Here is a 14,030-nt window from a genome sequence, read left to right as displayed (position 1 = left end):
GGAGACTTGAAACCGCTCCGGCGCTCCGATTGGCCCTCTCGGAGAAAAGGGGCGTGGCCCCTCCTTACTATGCGGTGCGAGGACCCAACAACATTCCAGTCGCTACGGCCACGCCCCCGGGCCACTCCCCCCTCGCCCGGCTGAGGCCTCCCAGTCTCCTCGGCCACACCCCCTTCCCAACTACTTAAAAGGACACTCCAAAGCTCACGTTTCCCTACTCGGTGCTGGTGTGTTCACGTCCGTGCATCTCTTCTCGGGTAAGGTGGAATGGCTCCGCCCTTCGGGTAACCAGGGCAAGCTGCGAATCCTAACCCGGGTCCGGCCAGGATGGGAGGGTTCGGGGCAGTTTTCTTACTTCCTGCTTGGCTCCTCGAATCGTGGACCCACAGTTTCACATAAAAGTACAACCATTGAATCTCGAAAGGGATGTGGGTGGGGGGCGGACTCGGGACCCCAGAATATCAGAACTGGAACTGACCTCGGGATGGTCTGACCTACAGTTCAAATGAGACATGAGTCGCAGGGCTTTGCTCAGAGCCACTCACTCCTTCCCATTCAGGGCTTACCTCCTTCCCGCCCCCTTCCCCTATAGTCCCAGCCTCAGATGAGATGGCTTGAGATCTTTAAGGGAAGAGCTTTTGCTCGAGGGACTCAATGCTGCCCTCCCTCTTTGCTCTTAGGCCTCAGGCACACCCCCCGCCCCCCGCTATGGCTCCTGGACTTCCAAGGCTTTAGGTGAGGAATATACACACACATTTGCTCCCAAGAAGTGAGAGTTCCACAGAGGCAAGCTTCAGCTCAGTATCAGGCCCTTTCTAGTGAGCTACATCTGTCCACAGGTGACATGGGCTGCCTTCGGAGGAAGGGAACTGTTCAAGCCTGGCAGGAGTAATGTAGAGTGAGACTGCACTCACAAGGTGACTTCTCAGCTACTTCCAACCCAAATAGTCAATGATTTAATGGAACTTACCTACCATGGAAGGGGCTTCCAGAGAGTCAGGACTTCTCTGGTACCCGGCAAGGGGGAGCGGCTGATGGCCTTCCCTCTGCAGTTTCCATTGCCTAACTTACACCAGGCCTCACTGGGGGTGGGGGGGTGTGTGGGGGGGAAGTAGGTCACATCTTAAATCTCCAGGTACCGTCAAATACCTGTCCCCCCCATGGTCCCTTCTTCGTGAAGACAGGGGAGGTTGTGATGTGTATCAGCCTGTGTGCCTTAGTAGTGCTCATGCGTGCCTGGTTCTTCTGTTCCTACACACATACACGAAGCCTTTTTATATAACACCATATTAATGGAAATACTGTTCTTCCAAAATGAAAGCTGTTACAGAAGATCTGAATGATGCTTATGTAACTTTAAAAACTGAGTTTGGGTAGATCTTAATTCATTAACGGAAGGGGAAAGGGAGGAGTTCTTTTTTCTTTTTTTAAGACTACTTGAGAGAGAGGGAGGGAAAGAGCACACGAGCAGGGTGAGGAGCAGAGGGAGAGGGACAAGCAGACTCCGGGGCTGAGTTTGGAGCCTGATGCAGGGGCTCGATCTCACGACCCTGAGATCATAACCTGAGCCAAAATCAAGAGTGGAACACTTAATGGGATACTTCAATGTCCGAATGGAGCCACCCAGGTGCCCCAGGGAGGCATTCTTACGTATTTATCTCCCCTCATTGTTAAAAGATCACTAAACCAATAGGATTCTTAAAGGTAAATCTTCAATAGTCAGGGTGTGTGTGTGGGGGGGCCTTTTTGGGCCCTTCTCCCTGCCCCTTTACAAGGTAGTTGGGTTGGAATGGTAGGAGGAAGAGTGCAGGCAGGAGCTGAGAATTGAGGATTGAGAGACACTGCTACCCCAGCTCTGTAGTGGTGGGCAGGACATTCCATCTCTCCAGGCTTCTGTTTCTTCATCCATGGAGACAGTCCCTCCCCCATTTATAGTTTACAAAGTACTTTCACATACACTCTCTGTCTCATTTAACCTCTCATTTCTTTGAGGCTGACAGAGCAATTTTATGCCCATTTTGTCAATGAGGAACAGGGTCTGGAAAGGCTAATCGACTTACCTAAGGTCTCTCACAAGCTTATTAGGAGGTGGAGGCAGGACTAGAATTTATCTTTAGACTTCTAAGACTAGAACTCTCGAACCTTTCCCATAGTCCTTTCCTATGTATAGAATGGAGGAAATACTAGAACCTCGTCACCATCTTTTCTTGCTAAGAACTCTAATTGCATCACCTCCTCTGGGAAGCCCTCCCAGATACCCAATCTCACATCAGGGCTTTATAGCCTTCTACACACTCTCTTAGAGTGCTTAACATTTTGCTCTGCAACTGGCAGTTTGCTTATTGGCTTCCCAAGCAGAAGATGGATTGAAATTATTGAGACTAATGAATTATGTATTATTTATTAGTGTGTCTCTTGTACCTAGCGTGTTGCCTGTCACAGGGCAGGCAGCCTTATGTGTTTGGTGTATGAGTCTGACTCTATGTCTTAACCAGTGCTCTTTTGACCAGGAGTTCAGAGACCCATAGCAAGAAACACATTTCATATTATAAGATACCTAAAACAAGTTTCGTGGGACTGTATTTACCCTTGCTATGTACATGCGCTCTGATATTTTCTTTTCTTTTTTTTTCTTTTTTTTTTTTTTGATATTTTCTTTTTTAAGAGTACAAGCTTTTTTTTTTTTTTTTAAGATTTATTTATTTATTCGAGGGAAAGAAAGAAGGAGGGCATGCATGTTGGGGGGGTGGGGAGCGGGGGCAGAGGAGAGACCCTTCAAGCAGACTCCCCACTGAGCACAGAGCCCATCTCTGGGCTCCATCTCACAACCCATGAGATCATGACCTGAGCCGAAACCCAGAGTCAGACTTAACTGACTGGGACACCCAGGCACCGCCTGATATTTTCTATTGTATTATATTTCATGTTTTCAAGGTGCTGGCCATGATGCCCTAAATTGATTTCATGACCCACTACTAAGGTAGTGACTTATAATCGGAACATCACTGCTTTCATCTCCCATCTGTTGTAGAGGCCTTCTCCGCATAGGGCCTAGCTGTCCCTAAGAGAGGCAGAGGAGACGGCACTCAAGTACCCATTGTTCAAGGTCAAGGCAAGGTTCATGTATACGAAAGTAGACAGAAGCCCTTCCAAGACTACAGAGAGGCACAAGGGGGCAAATAGAATCCAGGGTGGGGGCGGCAGATGAGGGAAGGTCCCTGAGAGTCCTGGTGGGAAACTTTGTGCCTTCAGAAATCGAAAGGTAGGGGCGCCTGGGTGGCTCAGTCGTTAAGCATCTGCCTTCGGCTCAGGGCGTGATCCTGGCGTTCCGGGATCAAGCCCCACATCAGGCTCCTCTGCTGGGATCCTGCTTCTTCCTCTCCCACTCCCCCTGCCTGTGCTCCCTCTCTCGCTGACTGTCTCTCTCTGTCTAATAAATAAATAAAAATAAATCTTTAAAAAAAAAAGAAATGGAAAGGTAGAGTCAGCTTTCCTGGAGCCCGGAACCCCCAAACACAGGCCATGGGTCTCTTCCTGCTCTGCTCCTAGATTATAGGTCTCCACCCGAGAAAGCTCGAGGTTACAGGGGTGGTGGAAGCGGAAGGTAGGTGGACAGTCCCACCTCTGCCTAAAACAGCCTCTTCAGTAACCTCCTGCCTCGAGGCCCGGGGCCGTTGCTGGCTGTGTGACTTCGGGTAGGCTGTTTAATTAGGTTTGAGGGTGACAGCTGAAGCCAGGGCTCTCTGGGCCTGACATCTCTCCCAAGAGAAAGCTCACCTACCTGCTTCATCCCTTTGCCTCGTCCTTCCCTCACCTGGAGGGCTGGTGAGAGGCAGTAGGAAAACAGAAGCACCCCCCCCACCCCGTCCCCATGACCACCAACTGCCAGAATATTGGGGTGGTGAGGGTGGGGCTCAAAGGAGCAGCTGTCCCCGTCTGTCTGTTGTAGCTGCTCGAGTTGGACCCGGTGTTCCTTTTTTTTTAAAGATTTTATTTATTTATTCGACAGAGAGAGACAGCCAGCGAGAGAGGGAACACAAGCAGGGGGAGTGGGAGAGGAAGAAGCAGGCTCCCAGCAGAGGAGCCCGATGTGGGGCTCGATCCCAGAACGCCGGGATCACGCCCTGAGCCGAAGGCAGAAGCTTAACGACTGTGCCACCCAGGTTGCCCTGGACCCGGTGTTCCTAAGCCAAGCTTTGGGCAAGGGAAACAGAGCTGGAGGGGCTTCCTCCCAGGGCGATACATGCCGCTGCAGAACGCTGCCCCTTTCACCACAGAAAGTCAACACAGGGTTGGGCCACGGGAGACCTTTCATGACCTTCTGATGTCACTGAAATGTTCCATGTAAAAAAATGTTTATTCTTACTGCAAACGGAACACATCCATTTTCTTGGTTTCTCTGATTGTCCCTGCAGAGTCTCAGTTCCATTTGGAATTATAACTGGGAAGGTGGGGTCTCCGTGCCGAGGTTCCAGAGACCTGTGCCCTCCTGTCACAAGGCTTGTTCAGGCCTGTCCTGGCTGCTCAGGGCAAGGTCCTGAGGGGGTGGTGGGGTGGGGTGGGTCGGGTTGAGGGGACAGGGGAGTGAACAGTTGGTGGCAGCGCCAGATACTGGGGACTGGGGAGGAGCTAAGGGGGGAGTTATAGCCTCTCTGTCGAACAGCCTGGGACATCTGGGGCCTCAGATTTGGGGAGACGCATGCTGCAAGGTGCAGGCACGCTGATCATTCGAACCTACCACCTAGTTACTTAACCTTTGACTGCCTTCCTCAGGTTAAAACGGGGGTAACCCTCGCACCTTCTTCATAGGTGATCGTGAGAGTTAAATGAGACGATATGAGAAGAGTTAGTGCCTGAACCACTGGCAGGCCTTCGGAACTATTACTCTCGCCACCAGCAACCTTCCCTCCAGGCCTGTTCCTTCTGCCTCGGCCCAGTTCCCCAAGCTAGAAGCCTGCGGTCACCCAAGACTCTTCCTCCCGGCTCACGTCCACCCCCAATCAGTCCTCAGGACCGGGGACTCTTCCCCTCCCAAGCGTTACTAGTCAGGCTTTTTCCTTCACATGCCCTTCTGCTACCTCAGGGGAGGCTGGCAACAGGTTCCTAACCAACCTCTCTCCTTCTCTAGGTCCCAAATTCAAATCCTAGCTCTCCTAGAAGATGCAGCTCTCATCCCGTCTGCGTGGAACTTTCAGGATGAAGCTCAGATGCTAGCTGGGCACAGATGGTCTCCAGGATCTGGCTCCTACTGGCTTACCTACCCCATCTCCTACATCTTCCACACACCCACCCGTGCTTCTGTCCAGGGGAACCGAACACCTGTGGTTCTTTGACACCCTTTGCCTGTCTACTTTTGCACACACAGTTCTCTCTGCGTGGATGCCTTGCTTCCTCTCTGTGGCGGACTCCTCACCCTATCAAATACATTTCAATTGCCACTTCTTCCTCAAATCCACCCAGGTCTGTCTGAGATGCTTCTCTGTGCTCCTATCTTCATTCTGGTGGTTTTGGTTAACCCCCCAGTATAAGTTCCTTGAGGGCAGGTACTATCCCCCCCATGCCTCTCACTGAGCCTGGCACATAGTAGGCTCTGTTGGAGGCCAGTTCCAGTAGGCATCTTCCTTCTTGCTGTACTCCTGGGCACTGAGCCAGGAAGGCTGGGAGGCAGGATGCCAGCACCCTAGGCACTTTCTCTACCACCCAGGAAGTGGGAGTCCTGGACCCAGAGTGGAGCCTGAGAGCCTAGCCGGCAGCACAGACACCGGAGCCTACTCGGGAGTCCTGTCTGCCCGGAACTTTGGAAACTAGACTGAAGCCGATAAAGGCTTGGTGAAACCAACAGACACAGCTCGCCCCGGTAGTAAAGAGCTCGTTGGGTGGACGATCCTGCAGCAGGTGGACCCTAGACCTCCCCATCCCACGGTCAGTGTACTCTTTGGGGTGGGCGCGGGGACTCCCGCCCCCCTCAATCCAGGTTCCTCTCGGGCACAGCCTCCCCCTCTTCCCCATCACTTAGTCCTAGGTGGCCACGTGACCTGCGCCCCCAGCAGCCACTAACCGCCCGGCTCCAGCCCTTCTAAATAGGGAAGCTACTCGAGCAGATCGAGCTTCTGGGCCGCATTTACAGGTTCCTTAGACGAAGCCAGACCTCCTCCTTCCCTCGCTCCCCACCTGCCACCCCCAACGCCCACGGCTGGCGCCGTGGGAAAGGAAAGAAGGGGCCCCTCCTGTGCCCCACCCCCAGCCCTCCAGTCATTTCTCCCGGGTGCGGCCCCTCCCTCCAACGCCGCTCTGGGGGCACAGCTTGGGTCACCGCATTCCAACCCCCTGGCGGCCCTTTGAGGTCACGTGGCACGCGGGGGGTGGGGTGGCAGGATGCTCCTGACCCAGCTTTCCAGGGTTGCAGATTCTGGTCCCTTCTCCCCGGACCTAGTGTAGGCCAGATTCGCTCCTGCTTCTGGAGCCCTGGGAGGGATGCACAGCGGGTTTTTACCCTCCAGGGCCAACTGTGTGTCTGGCCCTTGCTGAGCACTCGGGCTTCTTACCTCTAGCTCTCGCTGCACCCCAGGCCCGGGCCGCATACTCTTCCTAGGGGAGGACGCCAGCAGGGAGTTACCAAGGCATGGCAGGCAGTTCAGAGGGCCGGAACCTTGGCTCTTGGCCTGCGAAGTGGACAGGGAGGCGGGAAGACTGGGTGGATCCAATCTCTTAGTTTAGGACTCTATCCTTGTCAGGCAGGCCAAGTGAGGAGCTAACCGTGTTCCCTCTGGTTAGCCTGGGTTCCAGACCTCTGAGAGCTGTACTTTGGGTCTAGGGATAGGGAGGGAGACTAAGAGGAGATTGCTTTCTTTCTGGGCTAGTCCCTGAGCTGCTTACTCCATTCTGGAGCCAACTCAGAGAGTTAGAAAGCCCTGTCCTAGAACTGACCCTGGTCACATCAGGGGGCCTTGGCTTCCTTTTGGGGTTGAGGTGGGAGTGAGTGGATGGGAAGGTGAGGTACCGGCCACAGCCACCCTGCTTGCGAGGTATGACCTTGTAGGAAGGAGAGTAGATGGTGAATGGAGATGGCAGAAGGGAGCCCTATTTTGGATGGAGGAAGAGGTCTGCATTTTTTTGGTGAATCATTAACTCACTTATTGAAATATTTATTGAGCCCTTACTAAATGTTGGGTCCTGCATTCAGCCATTTGCATAATCATTGACTTGCATAATCATCAGCCTGTCCAGGGGCCACAGTGAGGAAGACAGGATTTCTGCCCTCATAGAGTTTACAGCCTTGTGGGAAGGCCAAAGCGTAAGGGGTATTCACAGTGCTGAGAGCGTCAGTGGGGCAGAGGGGCCGTGGGAGAGAGGAGCACCCAGCCCCGATTAGGTGGGGAAGGAGGCTGGCTAAAGAGAAAGTGTCAGAGGCCTGAGGTATAACCATCCTTAATCTGTTGGGCTGAGAGAAGAGAAGGGAAGAATGAACAGCCTTCCAGGTAGAAGGCATAGTGCATGCAAAGTCCCAGAGGCACATTCTGGAAACCGCCAGTGAAGCAGGGTTGGCACACAGCCACTCGGTTGCTGGCTGACAAAAACAGGAGGAGATGGAGAGATTGCATTTGGGAGAGGCAGAGGGCTGAACTGATAAAGAATGCCCCCAGGGAAGGTGCCCCTTGGAGTCCACGCAGGGTCCTGTGGGAGCGCGACAGTGGGGGACGTGACAGCTCCTTTTCTAGTTGCTCTATAAAATCAATATTTATTTTTATCAAGATACTACATACACACAGCTTAAAAAATCAAATAGTTCTAAAGGGCTGTAACAAAAACAGAAGTCCCCTGGCCTTTTTCCCACTCTTTATCCAACTCCCTAAGGGCAACCACTTTCAACTGTTTTAGCTGTTTCTTCTGGTATTTCCTTCCTTATTTCTAAGTAATCTATGCGCTACCTTCTGGATTCGGCCAGCTCATTTGCGGACTTCTCGTTTTGGTAGACGAGGATTTTGATTCTTGCTCCCCTCCTCCCCTGCCCCACCCCCTTGACGTTTAGATCATAATTTATGTTAAATCCATGCTCCGCGATTTCATTATTGACTTTGAAAATATTGTTTACTTTTGAGGCAAGTATTCTGGTTACATTTCCTCTTCTAATATAACTTTTTGTTGTATGCTCTGTTTACATTTCCTTTCTTGTACAACTTTCTTGTTTTTCCTGGAGTTAATTGCCTCATTTTTTTCTTCGCTTGGTTTTCTTTGAATCTCTGGCTCTGTCTTCCCACACCCTTCAACAGTTCTGTAAAACGCCTTCTCAGTACAATTTTGCATATGGCCAAACCTGTCATATAATCTTACCGGTTCTGTTTTGTTTTTCCTTGGAGACATTTGTCCTGGGGAAACGCATCCTTCCGCTCTTCCCTGGATGCACTGCTCTCGAGGTCTGTAGCCTGTCACCCTCGGACTTCCCATTGCCAGTAGTTAAGAATTCCCTTTGTCCTTTTTCCTCTTTCAAGGACTCCGTGTCTTTCTTTCTGTTTCCTTCCTCGTTTGGATGAAACACATCCTCCAGTAGCTTCTCGAGGCAGTGCCTGGGAGGTGTAACACGTTAGAGACCTTTGCATACCTGAAATGGTTTCATTCCCACCCTCCCTTTTGCTTCAGAGCTTTGGCTGGGTATAGAATTTTAGGTTGAAAACCATTTTCCTTCAGAAATTTGAAGATATCGCTCCTTTGTCTTGCAGCTTCGAAAATTTTGCCGTTGAGAAGTTTCACGCTCTTTTGATTCCCGAGACTTTGAATTCATCTCCCTCCCCACCCCGGCTTTTAGGATTTTCTCTTTTATCTCTGCTATAGTAAAACATCATAAGGTATGGGTGTGGGTCATTTCTCCTGGCACTTGATAGGACTCTTTAACAGTGGTTTTCCGAGAGTAGTCCCCAGATAGCCGCGTCAGGATCGCCTGTGGGCACATGGTAGGTATCCATGCACATTGTGAGCCCCACCCCACGTCTAAGGAATAGAAACTCTGCTTAGGTCCGAGCAACCTATGGGGTGGTGGTGGTGTTACTGTTGTTTTATTGAGGGTAATTGACATATGTATATGTCACACACATATAATTGACATGTTTTTTTTTTTTTAAGATTATTTATTTATTTATTTGACAGAGAGACAGCCAGCGAGAGAGGGAACACAAGCAGGAGCAGTGGGAGAGGAAGAAGCAGGCTCCCAGCGGAGGAGCCTGATGTGGGGCTCGATCCCATAACGCCGGGATCACGCCCTGAGCCGAACGCAGACGCCCAACGACTGAGCCACCCAGGCGCCCCTAATTGACATGTTATTGACATAGCATGATATTAGTTGCAGGGGTACAGCCTAATGGTGTGATATTTGTACACACCATGAAATGGTCACCACACTAAGTCTAGTCACCAGACACAGTTACACATTTTTTTCTTATGCTGAGAACTTTTAAGATCTACTCTCTTAGCAACTTTCAAATATGTGACACAGTATTATTAAGTGTGGTCACCCTGCTGTACATGTGTCCCTGCGACTTACTTGTTTTATAACTGGAAGTTTGTACCTCTTGACTCCCTTTACCCACTTGGCCCACTTTCACCTCCCGCCTCTGGCAGACACCAAGTGTGTTCTCTGTGTCTGTGAGCTTGGGTTTTTGTTTGTTGTTTAGATTTCATATATAAGTGAGATCAGACAGTATTTGTCTTTTTCCCTCTGATTTATTTCACTTAGCATTACGCCCTCAACGTGCAGCTATGTTGTCGCAGATGGCAAGATTTCCTTCTTTTTTATCGCTGAGTAATATTATATATTAATATATATATTTATACATATAATCTGTGTTTTAACAAGCCCTCCAGGTATTTTTGTGCATGCTAAGGTTTAAGAACCTCTGTTTTAACAACTTATATCTTTACTTCTGGGAATTTATTATTTCTTCAAAATGCAACTCTTATTATTTGGCTACTGGACTTCTTGGATTGATCCTTTAATTTTCTTATTATTTCTCTCTTATTGGCCATCTCTTTTTTCTATTTTCTGGGAGATTTTATTAATGTTATATTCCAGTCCATTTATTTACTAAGTATGTTGTCATGAACTTTTTTCCCTCTCCTTTCCTTTTTTCTTTTCTTTTTCTTTTCTTTTCCTTTTCCCTTTCATTCTCTCTCTCTCTCTCTCTCTCTCTCTCATTTTCAAGAGTGCTTTCATGTTCCCTGTTTTTTGTTTCCTTTTCCTTTTGAATGGCTTCATGTTCTTGGTTCTCTGGACGCATGTAGTGTCTTCTCTCTGAGGATATTAATTTGAACTGTTCTCTCTATATTGTTTGTTTCCTCCAATTTCGCATGTTCTGTTGTTTTGATCTGTATCACATTGGAGACTTTGCATAGAGGTCTGGTCTTCCTTGGCCGTCCGTTCATACGGACGGGGTGGCACTGGGCACAGCTGGAAGTTCTCCACGTGGGCTCACGGTAGGGCAGTCAGGGGGCTGGCTGGGCTGTTTCACTGGGGAGCCCCCATCGTCAGTATCAGTGGCCCAGTTTGGTTTTTCCAGAGTAGGATCCTTTGGTGGAGTCTCCCGGTCGAAGGCTGTGAGGCCACCTGCGCAGAGTCCTGGGGCTGGGGGCAGCGCGCGAGCGGGGGGCAGCGCGTGGCTGGCGGGCTGAGTAACGCAGTTCAGAAAGCTGCCTTTCGCTCAGCGTTTGTTCCCGCCCCTCCTTCCCACCGCCTCCCCCCGGGAAGTTGAACATCTCCAGAATCCATCTTCCTGTTTCCTGTGTGAGTGGGGAAGGGGACACAATAAGTCATTTGATTGTGTTGGGTACAGCTGACTTTTCTATCGAATTGCTCTTGCTCTTTAAATAGATCTTTGAGCAGGCCCCCAGGTTTTAGACCCCCGTCTTCTAGTTTACTTGCAGCTTCCAGTGCCCAAGCTTCTCGGGGGTTCTGAGGGAAGAGACAGCTTGCTTCCTTTTTTTTTTTTTTTTTTTTTTTTAAGATTTTTGAAATTTATTTGCAGTGGGGAGAGTACGATTAGGGTGGAGAGGGGCAGAGAGGGAGGGAGAAGCAGACTCCCCGCTGAGCAGAGAGCTGGCAGGACACTGCAGGGGGCTCCATCCCAGGACCCTGGGATCCTGACCTGAGCCCAAGGCAGACGCTTAACCAGCGGAGCCCCCAGGCGCCCCGTCAGCTTGCTTCTCCTGGGAATATGCCCCTGCACGTTTCGGGCCTGCCTTTCTTAGCCATTTGCCACTTTGCATCCACTTTCTGTTTTCATACGATGTACTTTAGGATTTTAAATGTCTCCTAGTTTGGTTAAAGATGGAGTTTGGGTTTCTATTTCTTATTCTCCATGTCATTTTGGGGGGTTAATTTATGAGGGGAAAAAGGAGATGGGAAGAGCTTTGCTCCACCATCTTGTGACCAGCAGTCTGAGCCGTCCACGTGAGGTAGGGAATAGTGATGTCTGTGACCAGCACTCCTGCTCTGGCTGACAAAGGGGGGGCGGGTTATCTGTAGGAGAAAGGTGAGCCGGGGGAAGAGGGGAGCTTCGGGAGCTTAGAAGAGCTGCTCTGGGAACTTGACTGGAAACCCGCCAGAGGGGACAAGGATTACTGGGGCCCAGGGAGGTCTAACTGAGGTGAGACAGTGAGAATCAGTGGAACAAGGATGGAGGTCGTGAGCAGTGGGGAGTAAGCCCCAGCTCACAGGAAGGACGTGAGAGGGGTGGGGGACATTCTAGAACCAGAGAAAGGGGCAGCAAAGTGGCTGGCTTTGAGGCAGGCCATTAGGCAGAAGAAGATAAGAGACGATTGACGACCACTAGTCAGACGTTGATGGTGTGCCGGGGACCGGACCAAGTTCTTCAAAGCGGGCTCCATGGGAGCAGTGGGAGTCAGGCACTGAGAGGAGGAAGGAAAGGAGTTGAAGGTCCCAGCTGGAAGTTCTGACTCTCAGACTGGGGGACAGGGCAGGTCTGAGTGACGCTGGAGTCTTGGGTCCAGAGGAGGGAGAGCTGCTTGAGAACAGAACCACGAAGCTGCGTGTCCCCGAGGAGGGCGAGAGATGAGCCGGGGAAAATGGCTGTGCACTTGCTCAGGTCTTCTGAAGGGAAGGCAACGGGTGGGAGAGGCCAGTCATCGAGAGGCATGGCCCCCTGGACACCAAGGAAGGAAAGGATTTTAAAAAGGGAGGGTGGTCACTTTAGGCCACTTTAGTACGTACTGAGCATCCATTGAGTGCCTTCCCCAGGTCACAGAGCCTGGGGACACAGGTGTAGTCAGCTCACCTGAAATATTCAGCCTCTTGCTCTGAGCTCTAACAACCTAGGTTCAGAACCCACCAGCCATTTCCCAGGGTCTTAGGGCCATCTCGCCTCTTCTTCTGTGTGACCATTCTATGTCATGGATGTGTGCTGACGTCACCCTCCTGGCCACGAACACTGCTCCTGTCACTCGTCACTGCATAGCCGCAGATCTGCATCACCCAGAACTCTGTGGTCACAGGCCACAGAAACCAACGCTGGCTAACTTAAGCAGGAAGACGGTTGGAAGGTTAGCAGGCAGCTCATGGATTCAACGGCACTCCCTTCCTTTTTCCTGTGCCTTGATTTTGTTTCTGAATGTACATCGCTCTGTCCCCAGGGAAGGAGACCCCCCTGTCAGCCATGGGAGAGGAGTGTTGATAAGTCTAGGCAGCCGGTCAGGGGGCTTCTGCCCCCTCTCAGCACCTGGTTTAGGTGCAGGCATGTGGGGCAGCCCTGGCCAAGGAGACCTAGGGGAAGTCCGCTGGGCCAGGGGCCCTGACAGAGCCACAGGCTGGCTGGAAGCTTGAATGGAACCTTGACTTTACCAAAGATGGAATTAACCCTCTCTGCCTCTTGAAGAATGAGACACTTGCTCATTGTCTAAGTCAGTTTTGCTTGGTCTTCTGTGGCTTTCAACCAAAGGGTCCCAACTATCACATAAATACCAAGTATCTTCCCTGGGTATTTGGTGGGGTGACTGAGGGGAAAAGAAGCTGACGGCTGAAAGGGTAGCATTAATCAGATTTCAAAATAAAGGAGGCCGATACATCTTTTGGAGACACAAGAATTACCTAACAGTTGACAATGGATGGAAGATGCTAGAGAGAAGGGAGAACAATTCAGGGAGGAGGTCACCACTCATTAAGTAGACACTTGCTGCATACCGGGCACCGTGAAAGGGGCGAGGATGAGGATAATGATGAGCAGAAGACAAGATCCCCTGCCGTCGTGGAACCTTCAGCCCAGGTGTGGTGGGGAGGACACTGAGTGTGCAAATAACCAAATAAACAGGATAAGATAATGTAGGTAATTTTAAGGGGGTAGTTAATTTTGATAGATGGTAGTCAAGGTAGAAGAGGAGACCGAGGGAGAATGAGCCAGCCATGTGAATAACGACAGAAATTTCCCGAATGTTTCAGGGTAGCAGTTGGCTCTGTCCTGGCCGAGAGTTCAGTGCGCTTTCCAGAAAGGGAAGAGGCGGCAGTAAACTGGCCTCGGAGGCTCACGCGGGCCGGGAGCGACAGAGTAGCAGGAGACAGCCCTGTGGCAGGACAGGCTGGGACCTTAGGTGTCACTGACTTCCTAGAGGCTGGAAAAGTGGGAATGGAGTATCTGCAGGGCAAGCCCGTGGGTTGAAGAAAAGACACTTGGGGCCAGCAGATGACCCTCTGGTCTCCGAGGGCCCAGCTACTTGCTGTCTCCCCTTGCCCGTCGAGTCTGGACGTCCAACCTGTTCCCCTGTTTTACCATGTCTTAATTTGGGCTGCCGTCACAGAGTGCCATAGACTAGGTGAGAAATGTATTTCTCACAGTTCTGTGGCTGGGAAGTCCAAGATCAAGGTGCTGTCAGTTTCGGTGTCTGGTGAGGGCCTGCTTCCTGGTTCAGAGATGGCCGTCTTCTGTCTGTGTCCTCACATGGCAGAAGGAGCGAGAGAGCTCTATGGGGTCTCTTTTATAAGAACGCTAATCCCATTCCTGAAGGCTCATGACCCAATCACCTCCCAAAGGCCC

The 14,030-nt window shown here is 50.9% G+C and overlaps 1 long non-coding RNA gene across 4 annotated transcripts; it reads left to right on the top strand.

Moving 5' to 3' along the window:
- The first annotated feature begins 44 nt into the window (after positions 1-44).
- Positions 45-11,313, top strand: LOC125282616 (uncharacterized). Of its 4 annotated transcripts, XR_007189692.2 has the most exons (4): positions 63-257; positions 5,129-5,460; positions 5,705-5,922; positions 9,142-9,990. It is a non-coding gene; the product is annotated as an uncharacterized LOC125282616 (long non-coding RNA). The 4 variants fall into 4 exon arrangements; XR_008960712.1 differs by having other exon boundaries at positions 54-257; positions 5,129-5,922; positions 9,142-11,313; XR_008960713.1 differs by lacking the exon at positions 5,705-5,922 and having other exon boundaries at positions 76-257; positions 9,142-11,313.
- The last annotated feature ends 2,717 nt before the right edge of the window (positions 11,314-14,030 follow it).

Source organism: Ursus arctos, unplaced genomic scaffold, assembly GCF_023065955.2.
Source record: "Ursus arctos isolate Adak ecotype North America unplaced genomic scaffold, UrsArc2.0 scaffold_21, whole genome shotgun sequence".
Lineage (NCBI taxonomy): Eukaryota > Metazoa > Chordata > Mammalia > Carnivora > Ursidae > Ursus > Ursus arctos.
This window is presented reverse-complemented; position numbering and strand designations above follow the sequence as displayed.